We start from the raw sequence: 14,658 nt of genomic DNA, 5'->3' as shown, positions 1-14,658 counted from the left end.
ATATTAAAAAATTGATTGATTCCATGTAAAACTGCAAGTTTTATAAGGGTTTATGATTCTTGAAGACCAAATTATGGTCTACAAGACTACGATAAAACCAAAACGGTTACTGTTGGATGAATATACAGTATATTTCCCGGTGCGATTTGGGTTTTCCCGCATTTTTCCCGGTTTTTTCTCGGCAAATCCGAATTCCCGTTTATTCCCGGATTTCCCGGTTTTCCCGGTTGGATGGACACCCTGTTGCAAAACATTAGAACAGTATTTTTATTTTGTCGTTAGGGTTAGGGTGGTCAAAAACATCGATTTTTTTCAAAAATTCATAACTTTTGAATCAGTGGGCCGATTTCAAATATCTGAATATCAAATCAAAGGTGCTTAAAAATTCTTTTTAGACAGAGGGCGCAACATGTTTTATATGAAAACCCGAAGTGATTGCATGTATTCTAATATTCTAAAAAAAATAACAAAAAATACCCTCAAACCTCGAATTGCACCCTCTTTCCATGGCACTGACAAGATATTTGCATGACAGGTTAGGCCGCGAAAAATGAAGCCCAGCATGATAAATCAGAATTTAATATTCTTAGGAGATTTTTCCTTCTTATAAACATGAGTAGTTCTTTCCAATTTAATAATTGTCATTAATTTTGACAATGCAAATGGAGTTGAAGAATATAATAATTAGGATTCAAAACTATAGTGAGAAACTTAAATTTAATTCTTTTCGGAGAAATAGAGAAGGATTAGTAATCTCAATTTAATTCTACTACCTAGTTTGTATATCCTTAACAGATACGGGTATTTAATTTACAATTGCTTATCCTTCATAAATACGCGTATTTCGTGTACGCGTATATGTCTAGGATAGTGTTTTCATTTCCCGGCCATTTTGGCTTACCGGGAAACAGGAAACAGTTGATGGCTCTTCCCGGAAATTCTCGGAAATCGGGAAATATTTTAGTAGTGTTTCCTACCCGTGATATCCCAGGAAACCATTCCCGATATCCCAGGAAACCAAATTCACCAAAAATCACGTTTCCCGATTCCCGGGAATCGGTTTCAATTTCCCGGGAAACAATTTTAGAAGAATTAGTTATTATAAATATCCAAGAAATTTCATGAGGAATCAAATTCGAAAAATGTTCCAGAATTGTCATGCAGTGCCTAAATGATTTATCACTGGGAATAAACTTCCGGGGGTGTGAAAAAAAATTACTCTGGGGTGGTTAAAATGTTTCAATAGAAACGTCCAATGAAAGTTTAAAGAAATTTGCTGGAGCATTTGGATGAACCTTCCAACGGAAATCAAAATATGTTATCATCGAAGTCAGAAAGACTTGTGAACGACGCTTTCTATGAAAGCAGATAAAAATTAATAGGAAGGTTGGAAAATTCTGAGAGAATTCAAAAATATCTTCTTGGTCAAAAGAATCTCCTGAGGGTAGTCGTTAACAAAAAAATCCAGGAAAAGTCGACGGAAAAAAATTGGAGTAAGCTTGACAAAACTTTCCGATGGCTACATTGAAGTTATATGTTTAAACCAAAGGTTAAATTATACTATACTTTATAAATCGTTCTAACGAAGGTAAAAAATAAACATTCTGATGAATAACTGCTATAAATTCAACTTAATGACTCAAGGATCAGCAATTAAGGTAGTGGAATTAAATGGAAACTACTAATCTTTCTCTCTTTCTTTATACAGGCATTTCACGCATTGATCAGGATTATTTTAGGAGATATGTTTTAAAAATGATTAGTTGGAGTTCTACTGTTTTACGACGTTTACCGCAAACCAAACTTGCCATGAAAATTGGTAATCCCGTTAGGAAAATTAGATGAGAAATTAGAATAAAACAGTAAGATTATGAATTTAATGATATGATTGCAGATTTTTACTCAGGAGAAGTTCTTTCAAAATTAATCAATATTCGGCCAAACGGCGTTCGGCCAAATGACCCGAAACCAATTTTTTTTAAACTTTATTTAGGAGATTTTTAGCCACGGACTAGTTTATCTCCAAAACCAACCTATTTGAAAATGTTTATCAAAGTTTATTAGGAATAAAATTGTGCATGGTTTTAATTCCAAAAATTATCAAAACTGAATCAAATTTGTTGAAAGAAGCTTGCCTTTAAAGAAGTAGTCAAAATTGCATTTGAAGCAATATTTTTGATTGATTTTGGTTTTGGTAAAATAAGCCCAAACCCAAAAATTTGAAAAATGCAAAAGTGCATACCTATTTTTGAAATGACTGGCAAAAACCGCTGAAATATTTTATCTGAGCAAAATTTGCGAAATGGTTATGATTTTCGATGTAAACATTCATATACACTGATTCCACAATTATGAATCACCCATCATTATGGATCACTTCAATTTTATAAACACCCTAGACTGACTGATCCATAATTGTTTTTAGCTGATCCATAATTGTAGGGTCAGTGTACATATTATTTATTAATATGACATTTCTAAGAGCAGTGCTGAGACAATTTCAAAAACTTAAATCTCATGCTTTAGATTATTAGTCTACGAGCTTTGCCTTCTAGATTTCAACGGCGTGATAATCATCGTTGAGGTTTCCAATTCAAAAATTCATTGCTTTTTATATTTTCGAATTTCTTAGATTTCTGAAAATCCAGAAGGGATAAATCAGGGGAAACATGTCAGAAGGGTCTAACTCGAATCGTAAACAATGACTTGAATCGTCGGTTTCTTACGAATGACAACACACCTACTCAAACTAAATAAATCATCTGACAGAGCAATGTTTGTTCTATGAGCTGGTGTAGTCAGATTCCGTGGGTGTCCGGTCATTCAAGAGAAATCGACGTTCAAAGTCATTGTTTACGTTTCGAGGTATACCCTTCTGACATGTTTCCCCTGAAATAAAACATGTAGGAGAAATGGATGTAATGTCGGCCTAAATGCCCCTAATTTGCCCATCAATTCAGCAATCGACTAAATTTTCAATAGCGACCAAAAATAGCCATAAGTACCGTCTCAATGACGCAATCATCTAAATAAAATTGATAAATAGCAGATTTTTAGCGATGGGCCCAATATTAGATCCATAGGCCAACATTAGAGCCATTTCCCCTATCTATATTTTTTTTGTTTTCCTAAGCTCTCTACTATGCTCCTCATAATGATCAGCGGGTTATGATTTTTTTAATTTTAACTATTTTAAACATATCCTTAAATAATATTTACCGTTAACTGATACCTGAACGAGTTTGTGTATGAAGATTCACGAAATGTCGATGCAAATTGAACTATTTGCAAATTTTTTGTAGCTGTGATTTTGAATCCTTTGGTTAAGTATGCTAATAAAACTCGCGGCATGTTTCTTCAGCCAATGTCTCAGTTATACCTGTTCAACAACTTTGAAAACGTAATTTAGACCTTTAGCTATATTAAAATCGATCCCAAAATGCATAGGGTATTCTAGTTTCCCTATTTTGTATAAATCGAGCAATAACTATTTATATGTTAACGTTTTGAGGTAGATTGAAGCCACTGCGGTGTCTAAAATCTAGTTTTTCGAGAATTTCCTAAGAAATATCCCAGGATTTCTTCAGAGTTTTTTAGATAAATTTAAGGATTCTTTCTGGAATTCCCCTGAAATTTTCTGCCCCCACATCATTCTAGAATTCCTCTACAGAACACTCTAAAGATTCTCTACAAAGAAATCTTGGCATTCATTTTCTTCATTACAAACTAACACATGGCAAGCCAAGTCACGTTTATCCTCCTTGAAATCAATTGGCATTGAAACTTTGTTGGGGAAAAAAAAATTATTCAGCAAAAGGTTGTCTCATAGTGGATAGCAGTTATTGTTTGATTAGTAGCGTCAAAAAACTCCTTTCATTTGAAACAATCGAAGCACGCCTCATCAAAAACAACTTCAAACACAACGATGGTGTCGGCAAGGTATGTTATAAAATTAAAATTAAGAGCATTTCACGTAAGTTCCCACTAAGAATATTCTTGGACTTCCGTCGCATGAGGCACATATCTGCAAAATCTTGATAGATCAATTTATAAATCATGTTCCCAAAAATTTAATTAAATTAGGGAAGGTTTTTATACCGAGTTTTCCACCTCTTCATCATTTTACACCTTGTTAAAAATTATATGAAGAGTTCATGTATACGGTAAATATTATCAGTAGCAACTTTGAATAGGACGCTTTCTATCTATTTGCAAAGGCATAGTCAACTTGATACACAGAGGAGAGCAAATGTTGGGACCCTTAAAATTCTCTTTCAATTCCTCGTATCCAGTGTTGGCAAAATCATCAATCAAATTATATTTTTCCGCTCTCAAACGCTCTCAATATCACGCGTGAAATCATGCTTGATATTGATTTTACAAGCTCCTTTGATATTGCGAGACTATTCACAACGTGCAAAAATCAAGCTGAGAGTTGACTCGACACAAAAACGATTCTCTTGTACATCGTTTTCTTAGAAAGAGAAAGTATAGTTTGCTATCTCTTTTTACTCTTCACCGATGGCAGACACGAAGGGACTGCTGCCAGCCGTTATGAAAGTTTCTGTTGCGTTTGGGTGTAAAGCAAAAATCATGAAACACAATCTCACCACAGTCTCTTGAGATTTGCAGCTGGTGAGTTTTGTTAGCTTGATATCACAGCTTGCAAAACCAACCGAAATTGTTTGCTTGTTAATTTTTGTCTAGAAAATCAAGCGTGATCTTGGGCATTGGTGAGATTTGTTTTTTTTTCCCAACACTGTTCGTATCGATCGTACAATTATCTTCAATCTCTCTATAATTCTGATAAGAAGTCGCTTAAAATTCTCTCCATAATTCTGTGTAAAATACACTATTGAAATCAACAAGTCCCTTTTGAGTTGATATGGCAGCCACTTCAGACTCAGGGTGGCCACTGGATTGAGGAATTTAAGTTCTTTGTTATTTCCCGGTTATCTATTATAGTTTTCCGAAAATTCTGAGAATTTCCAAGAGATATGTAGCGTATTTTTAAAATTGTTATAAACAAAAATTTAAAGGGAATGCCAGAAGGAATTATAAGATTGCTGAAAGCAACTCTGAAGACATATTGGGGTGATTCTATGGAATTTCTGGAGAAAATTTTATGGATATCTTAGAAAGAATTACACCTTATATAAATCTTGAAATTATCTAGGTAACATTGAAAAATTTTCAAGACTGGGGCACAGAAATTTCGTATTTTTTTTAATTCTGAGACCTCGAACAGTTGTAAAGATGCTAACTAAAAAAATAAGATCCCTCCTCAGGACAGAAAGATTTATGGGACGCTGAAATGCCTAAAACTAAGAGTTTTTTTTTTATCGCAGACTAAGTACACATAATTAACAAGTTAACAGAATTTGATTGAAATATATACAACCTGCAGAATGATCTTGAAATCTTGCTCAGAGTCAGAATTGTCTTGGAAATCCCTTGAAATTTTCCTAGAAGTTACGCCCAACATCATTTCCGAAAATATGTTGTCATATTTACGAAATTTTCTTCAGAATATTCTTGGAATGCTCTTCCATGTTCTCATAAAACTCTTCTCTGAATTCCCTTGAAAATCTGCAAAGAATTTCAAATTTCACATTCAACAATAAGATATAGCTGAGTGGTCAGCACACGAGACTGTCAGGCAGACGACAAGAATCGTAGCATTTTTTGATTTCTATATTTCGGTTATAGGTCAATATGATATTGCTTAGTTATTGTGAAGCTCAAAAACAATGTTATTCGTGAGATATGCCAATAGCTTGTTTTACTATTACTAAGTTATCAGCCCATAGGTTTTCTGATATTATTTTTGATATGTTACTTCTTAAAATAATAGCAAAAATAGGTTCTTTAGATGTCCTATTTTTAATATCAAAATTTGCTATTGGTTAAATATTTTATTTTACTCTGGTAGATGGTATTCGGAAATTTTTCATTCTGAAACTTAGTAAGTGTTCTTGACGATGTGGATAGGTTAAAGAGTGAGAGGGTAGTGTTCAAGGTTCATACACCCAATCGAGAAATGTAAGATTCTATTACCGATTTGCATAAAAGTCACTGCGGCTATAAAAACATCTCGTGAAGGTTTTAAACGAAGATATTCATTCTGGAAAAACTTGCTTGTACGCTACAGTACATTATAAGTATTACCAATACATTTGTTGTAAGAAACATATACAGAGGATGTAAGATATCCACTCTTAAATTTTATATTCATGCGATCATAAAATCATGGATTGTGACATTGACAGGTTTTATGTGTCAAATACATACTTTAAAACTTCTTCTTGTAAGTTACAACCACAAGTTTAAAGACAATTAACACCGTCTTTAACCAGAGGTTGTACAGACTGAACACTTCCCAATAGACAACGGACAACACACAACACCCAGTAGCCAAGAAGGGAAAATTCATTGCGGAAGTCGAAACGAATAAAATTTTCCGATTCGTGCATTTGGCAGCCAACGTTAATATGGCCTTAACTTTTTCTTTTAAATGGTATAGAAACGCAGGGGGTTTCCTTATGATCTTACTACACCATTCCTTGGTATTTCATGAAAAATTATAGTGCAAATACAATAGTACAAAAAAACGGGAAGCCAATGTATAATGGTTTTAGTCAAAACGAATTTACGAAAATTGATCGCTCTCAAAATCTATTTGAGTCCCTGGTTAGGAGTAAGGTCGAGTTATAGTTATCATTACTGTAAGTCGATATTTTCAATTGCAAAACATATGCTTTAAGAACACACATTTGTGTAAATAGGGGCTCAGATTTGGACTTCTAGAAAAGGCTCAGGATGCCCCAGGCGAGAACACAAAAGAGTCAATTGAGTGCATGATAAGTGCATTGCGCTCCGTGAGACCGCTGCCGTTTTCTTTCCTCTGATCGGGACATAAATCCACTGCGATCAGAGAATTTGAATAGTATATCCCGTGGCCTTAGTTTAGTGCATGTCGTATTACTCCATCACTAATGAGAAATGATGAAGTATTCGGTTTTGATACAGTTTGTTCATACTTGCTTTCATGGCAAGGAATCGATTCTAATTGGAAGGTCCCGCTATTTATACCCTTCGAAGAGTGTGAGCACCATCCAAAGGCGCCCCCATTTGTCAGGCAAAATCAGGGCTGGTAGCGATCACTGCTGTGATTTTAGTGACCATGTTGAAGAAATAAGTGACCAAATAGTGACTTATAGTTGTAAAAATAGTGACTAAAAAGTGACCTAATAGAAAATAAATGTTTGATGTTTATGACTTATTGAATAAGTATCTCATAAAAACTTATGTACGATATGAACCTTGAAAGCGAAATATTCAATAGAAAGTTTACTATTACTTGAAATGTTTTTTTTTTAACATGCATATTTCCTAGAAATTTCAATTTGAACTCGTTCTGGACTTAAAAGTTATAATACATCAAGAAATTTTCAAGAACCTGGTTTGAAAATCCATGCACAGTTTTAAAAGCTCGTGAAATTTGAATATAATTTCTAAAGACCTCATTTCAAGAAAGTTCTGGGGAAAAAAATCTTTCAGAAAAAACATCAAATGCAATCTGCTTTTAAGGTAGTTCTGAGGAATTTTAGATTTCTTGTGAAGCCTGATAGTTTTGAGTAGAATTTCAAGAAACCCTGAATTGAATTTACAGCAAAGTTTAATGAAAATTCTGAAAATTTCTGAGGAGCATAACTCCTTCAGAGCAAAATTCCAAGGGCCTTCTGAGGATAATTTTGTGTTTGTGGGATAAAACGAATCTAGAGTATTAGTCCTTGGAATCTTTTTTGAAAATACTAAAATGAGGATTACAATTAAATCTGAGAATAACTCCAGAACATCTTCAACGGAATTCGGAAAATAAATTCAGGAGAGTTCGCCAAACAAATTATGAAAAAAAATCTAAGGAATTTGTGAGGAGAAAAGCCAAGGAATTCTTAGGAGACTTACAATGTGAGTAGAATTCCAAGGGAAGGAGTGAGATTCAAAAGGAAATCTGAAATGAATTCAATGTAATTCCGAGGAAAATTAAAAGAAAATTGAATTTGGAGGATAGCTTTATTGAAATGTTGCGGAATATTTCAATGGAAATCAGAATGGACTTTTCTGAGGTCTTCTGAACTACTTGAAAGTTCCCAATTTTTTCCTGAAGTTAATAAAACTGCCTTGAAGTTCTTTTGTAGTTTGAGAAACTAGCCGGATGCTCACAATACTTCTCATCAAATTCCTAAACTTCCCTGAACTTCATACGACTTCCTAAAGTTTCCACAATGTTTCTAACGATCATGGATCTCCTCTAAACGTTTAACAATTCGCTGAGGTTATCTAAACTTCTTTAAAATTTATGTGACTTCTCTAATGTCAACGGAACTGCTCTGAGGTTCTTTGTTCTTTTCTGAAATTCTCATAACTTCTCTAAAGTTTTTGCAGTTCTCATGAACCTTGTTGTACTGCACTGAATTTAATTGAACCACCCTAAAAAAATTCAGCTTCAGTGAACTTCTGAACGTATGCGAAGACCTCAATTAATTTTTTAACGTCTCTGAAGTTATCTGAAAATCTGGGATTTGCTATAAATTTCCCACTAATTTCTGAAACTAATGGAACTGGCCTCCCCAATTTTTGCGGGTTATTAAACTTCTTTAAAATACTCCCGCATTTTGCTAATGTTCAAAAAAATTCCTGAAGTTCGCGGATCTCTCCTTAAGCCCCATAGATTTCTATGAAGTTCTCGAAATGTTGCTGAAGACCAATGTACTTCTGTGAAATTATCGAAATTTTTCGAAATTTCTGGACTTTTTGTGCTCCCGCAATGTTTATGAAATTAGAACGAAATAATTAATATAATTCTATAATTTTCACTGAAATTCTCAAGATTTTTTTGAAGTTTATGAAACTTACCTTAAATTATCGATACTAATTTGAAACTTCTTTAATAGTCTAGACGTCTAGACTTTTCTGTCTAAACGATTATTAAATTTCCGTAAAGTTCTCTAGACTGTCCTGAATTTTTAGTATTTTTTAAGAATCCACAACTTTACTGAAATTAAATGATTTGCGTTGAAGATTCGACCATTTCACTCAAGTATTATAACCATTATAAATGCTCACTAATTTTCCCTGAACTTAATTAGATAACTATGGTTACCTGAAATTCCCTAAATTTGTTAAATAATCCGGCAAATTTTCTTATACATATTCATAATTCCCTGACGCTTCTGACGTTTTCGGATCAATCATAGAATTCATGGAATACCTCATCTTTCCACGGAACTTCTTGTGAGATAAATTTGCTTAAGTTAATGGGATTATTCTGAAGCTATTTGATCGTCCTTGAAGTACTCGGAACTTCGCTAAATATCGTGAAATTATCTAAAAGTATCTAAATCTATAAGAAGTTCTTTGGAATTTCTTGAAGATATCACTGCTTGCTAAAAGTTGTCGTTTTTTTTTTAATCAATGGAATTTCGTTGATTTTCTTTAATAAATTTAGCTAAATTTTCGTAATTTTTTAAGTTTTTGAAATCTCTATGATATAACACGCTTAAAATACTCTCACGTTTTCACGTTTTATCACGTTCCAGAAATTTTTGCACAGCTATGCTGAAGATTCCGCTGAGTTTCTCGCAACTTCTTTAAGGTTATTACAATTACCTTGAAATTATTTCAACTGCCCTTTGATTCTCTAATCTGTCTTGATGTTCTCGAAGCGTCTCTAAAGCTCTCAATTCTATTGAAGATCTCGGTTCTGCAGCTAGGAAATATATGGAATTCCCGTAAATACCTTTAAATTTCCCTGAAATTCTATGGACGTCTGTGAAGTTTCTGAAATATTTCTGAAGTTTTCATAAATTCTCTGAAGAGTTCTGTACTTCCTTGAAATTATCGGATCATCTTAGGGGTTGTCAATTTCTTTTTCAGCACATCGTAGAACTATTCTGAATTTTTCTAAATTTACCGATTATAGATCTTTAAACTGCTCCAAAAGTCTGGACTAAAGCTACGGAAACTGCTCTTAAGATCTGAAATTGCCCAAAAATCTCTAGATCTAGCTTTTCTGAGGAACTTAGAACTTCTTAAACATTTGCACAATACCCCTCATGTTTTCTATATTTCTCAAGTTCAGGAACTTTTATGAAGTTCCTAGAACTCCACAGTTGTCAAGTTCTCTGAAAATCTAGGAACTTCATTAAAGTTCCCGAAAATTTTCAGATGCTAAAAGAACCGATTTGAGGTTATTAAAGCTTCCAATAAGTTCAGCTTGGACTTATTCAAATTCAGTATTTTTTTTTTCAACTTTATGAAGTGAGAAATTAAGTAAGTGTTAAACTGCAACATTCAATGGATTTGATTGTAAAGCTGTTTCTTTACAACTGATTGCTATGTCTTAAAAACGTTTGGGTAAATTGCTGTTGTTTTCGATCTAAAAAAAAGCATATTTTTAACGCATTTTAAAAATAGCTTTCTTATAATAAACCTGGAATTTATCCGTTGAAGTACTGTAAAACCTGGAAAACTCAGGCAATTAGAACAATGAGTAGACACCCTGTATATAGAGAAAGATGATTAAACGCCACAAAGCAAATAATGATAAATCTTGAAATAAATTCACGCTAAAAAGTTGAAAATAGTGACTGTTTGCAAGAAAAAGTGACTTTAGTGACTTGGCCTTAAAAAAAGAGACTTCTTAGTGACTGGCTTGAAAAAAGTGACCAAGTCACTAAAAAGTGACTCGCTACCAGCCCTGCAAAATTGAATTCCTTAGCAACAAAATTATTTGACACCGATAATGACCATGCATCAGAACCCTAGTCTCAACCACTTCAAACTATGGAACAACGAATAGAAGATTAGGAATCAAGTAGATGAAGACTGACTCACTTACCACTATTAACGAGGCATAAAAAGTAACAAGGACTATGACGTGTTTCTTTGATTACTGACAAGTCCTGTTCCCCTAGCTAGAAATAGTCAATACTAGGAATCGGTGGTAGATCTTACATCCCGTAACATACCGCGAAAAGGTGATCTACCCACGTTACGGGGCACGCTCTCACTATGTTAGCCATCTAAGACTGAAGAGCTTCTGTAAACATGACTATGCATTATCATCATTATTGCATTGTTTTGATGGTTATAAAAGGAAGGATAATGTCACGGCAGTCATAGGTAATTCCGGAAGATTTCAGCACATTTACTGGCAGTTCCAGGGCAGGTTGGGATGTAAGTTTGGGAATTATAGACGCAATTGTTTAATAGATACAATCCCTCTCGGGCATTCTAACACATTCAGAAAAATTTATCAATGTCCATAACATATCTATGGAATAGAGGGAGCGAGTTCAGAACTAGGTTTTGTGAACATTTCTTCTTAGAGGTTTTCTGAGCGTCGAGAAATTTTGCAACCCGAAAAATTCCTAGACCGGACCGGGATTAGAACCCAGCCACCTGCAGCATGGGTTTGCTTTGTAGCTGCGCCTTTACCGATTGAGCTAAGGGAGGACGGATCTATATCTACCTTACTCAAGTTTGTTCGACTAGCGTTTCGATTTCCTTGAAATAAACCTCCTGAATTGAGGTTGGGGGCCTCCCATGGCTCAGTCGGTAAATGCGCAGCTACAAAGCAAGACAATGCTGGAGGTGGCTGGGTTCGATTCCCGTTCCGGTCTAGGATTTTTTTTTCGGCTTGCAAAATTTCTCGACTTTGCTGGAGTTAGAGTGCGATTGTAGTTGCCACACAATTATACTTAAGCAAAAATGGTACAGGCATCGAAAGCTGTCAATTAATAACTGTGGAAGTGCATCTAGAACACTAAGGTAAGAGCAAAAAATAAGCTAATATGCGATAAGCAATAAGCTTGAAATGCTAAGAATACGGAAAAAGTAGTATTGAGGATCGAAAATTTCGACTGTTTTCCCTAATTTTATAGAATTTTTAAGATTAAGATTTCGCGTGAGAATGGATCACATCATTCTAACAGTTTAAAATGATGTTTCCTATCACTTTAACTTTGTGTGTTGAAGTTTTTAATTCAACAGCCTCGAGAAAATATGGGGGGCGCCGGTGGTAAGCGTGACTGCTTTTCTCACCCCAATGGGTCTGGGTTCAATCCCAGCCGAGGTCGGTGGGATTTTTCTGACGCATAAAAATCTCTGGTCACGTCTTCCTTCGGTAGGGAAGTAAAGCCGTTGGTCCCGGCCCATGTGTGTTGAATGGGCGCGATATCCTACGCAGGTGTGGAAGCTGCCTTCCTGCACATTCGATTGTCGTCAATGGATGGCAATCGATGTCCGTCGGTGATTGGCACTAGATTGCGGAACAGAGACCAATGTTAAAAGTAAAGGAATGAAGCCTCGAGAAAATAGGATCTTGTTTACGGTAAGCTAGATAATCCGGAAGGTCGTCTCAAAACTACTCGATAGTATGATTATTTCTATAATCAAAACTAAGGAGTTCAGTATCAAAACGGACAACTTTAAGACATCATCATGGAAACCTCAGAATTACACCAATACGACTTTCTAGGACAGGAAAATTTAATCATATTTGGCTATCTTATGGACTTCTGAGTATAAGTCTATGATATACTTTTGCCATAACACGTTTCGTTTTATAGGTACCACTCTCACTATGAGATCAGCAAGCTTGCAGTACGGAAGTGCTGCACGTTCTGAAAGAGTATTAAAAATGTATCACCGAAATGAGTGGTTTAACATTGAGATAGCGCTTTTTTCCCCAATAATAATGCCACATTCTTAGGTAGGCAGTAAATGACCAACTTTGGAATAATATCCAAATTGATTAAGGTTCAATTTACTTTGATGCTTTTTGGAAAACTTCAAAAGCAGTTTTTCCGACGCATTATTTCAGATTGTAGAAAGCTCGCACTATTCGATTCCTTTTGATATTTTACACAAAACGACGCGAGCTTTTTGCAATCTAAAATAATGCGTCGAAAAAAACTGCTTTTGAATTTTTAAAAAATGCATCAAAGTAAATTGAACCTTAAGAAGATTGTACCTAAGAAACATGACGTGTTAAGGCATAAGTATATTCTAGACTTCAACTCAAGGAACCATAATGTAGCAACATATGATTGGATATTTCTGGCCTAGAAAAAAAAAAGTTTGTCGCCCAGTGTCATAAGTCTTAGGGCCAATCAAACTAAAATCTCATAAGCTACATCTACTACATTAGTGAGGTGCCGTAACGAAGGAAGTACCGTATAATTAGGACACACACCCATGCCGAATTTATTATCCATCGATCCAAATGAACAATGATTTGTGGTGAGAATACTTCCCATCCCATAAATTATACCCAGCACAATCAAAACATACAGATGAATCATACCTCTCGACGATGTTCCCATCTTTGCGGCAAGAACCCATTTCGGTGACGAGAATCATCCATTTCCTAAACTCATTACTTATTCACAAACACTCTCCACAGAAGCTCTTCTCTCCTTGCAACTGGGTCACATCATGACAAACACATTAGCCACTTTTGCGACTGCCAACGGCTGTAGCGACCGGTGATCTATTTGTTTCGAAGCAATATGCAGAGAAAGGGGCAGCAGCAGCAGCAACAGCCGAGCGGAAGGCAGCAAAGAACACACTCAATTAGACGTACGACGACGACGACGACGACGACGACGACGATGATGATGATGATGATGATGATGACGACGATGGTCGAACGCGAGCGCGCGAACGGGTACAAAGCGAAGAACACGCGGTGGGTGGCAGTGCTAAGAGGGTGGTGGTGGTGGTGGCTATTTGGCAGCAGCGACCCGGCACAGGATGAACAAGAATAACACGACTTCAAAACTCGAGAAATATAATTGAAATAAACACACCGTACACCGAGCGGTTAGGTCACGAAGGCAAGCAGGCTAGCCGGTGGGAGAGAAAGTACAGAATCTCTCGTCGGGTACACTCACTTTAGTCCGGCGATTCCGACGACGAACTGTGTGGCACACACCTTCTTGTTATGTTCAGTGCTAAGTACTAACTATATTCTCTTAGCGGGAGACAACAAGGAGGCCTTGTTCCAGTGCAGTGCAGCAGCAGTAGCAATTTCTAACAACCCCAGAAAGCACTCAATGTCAATTTATCGGCTATTAACGTTGTTGAGGAGCAACTGAAACTCGCTCGCTTCTTCCCTCACTGCCAGGTTTCAAACCTCGAAATCACGAACGAAAAACGAACCGAAGGAAGAGTCGTTCTTGGCCTTTGCTGCTCGGAGTGATGTCAATTTACAACTGAAACCATTTGTCTCTGATTTTCGCTCTACTCCCGGCGGCGGTGACGGCGGTTGCTGAGCGGTGGCCTCCGAGTCAGAGCAGAGTGGAGAAACAAACACTCATCACAAACAGTAAAAGTTAATCGACTCCCGCAACAACACAAAACGGCGACACTAATGGAGCGTAGAATTACAAACACATGATTTTATTATTATTATGTGTGCGCTCTCGCTCTGCCCGATTGACTGCCAGCATTTTTCGAATAGCATCAGCTGAACAGAGTGATACACAATTCATACATGTGACTGCGAAGGGTTTTGAGGTGGAAGGGACGAGGTAAGGTTAATTTGTAAGGGTGAGTATCCATGGAGAAACGGGTTTCGGCAGCAACAGG

The 14,658-nt window shown here is 36.0% G+C and overlaps 1 protein-coding gene across 3 annotated transcripts in view; it reads right to left on the bottom strand.

Moving 5' to 3' along the window:
- NK7.1 overlaps window positions 1–14,436 on the bottom strand; it is an 83,079-nt gene extending 68,643 nt beyond the window's left edge. The window contains exon 1 of one of the 3 annotated variants that reach the window (XM_065217201.1): window positions 13,878–14,436. The gene's annotated coding sequence lies outside the window, so the exon portion shown is untranslated. The other 2 variants (XM_065217202.1, XM_065217203.1) reach the window with 2 other exon arrangements.
- Window positions 14,437–14,658: the final 222 nt, after the last annotated feature.

Source organism: Ochlerotatus camptorhynchus, unplaced genomic scaffold, assembly GCF_037179485.1.
Source record: "Ochlerotatus camptorhynchus isolate MF236.1 unplaced genomic scaffold, CSIRO-AGI_Acam_v1.1 ptg000070l, whole genome shotgun sequence".
Classification (NCBI taxonomy): domain Eukaryota; kingdom Metazoa; phylum Arthropoda; class Insecta; order Diptera; family Culicidae; genus Ochlerotatus; species Ochlerotatus camptorhynchus.
The sequence above is the reverse complement of the archived record's forward strand: the minus strand, read 5'-3'. Positions and strand labels throughout refer to the sequence as shown.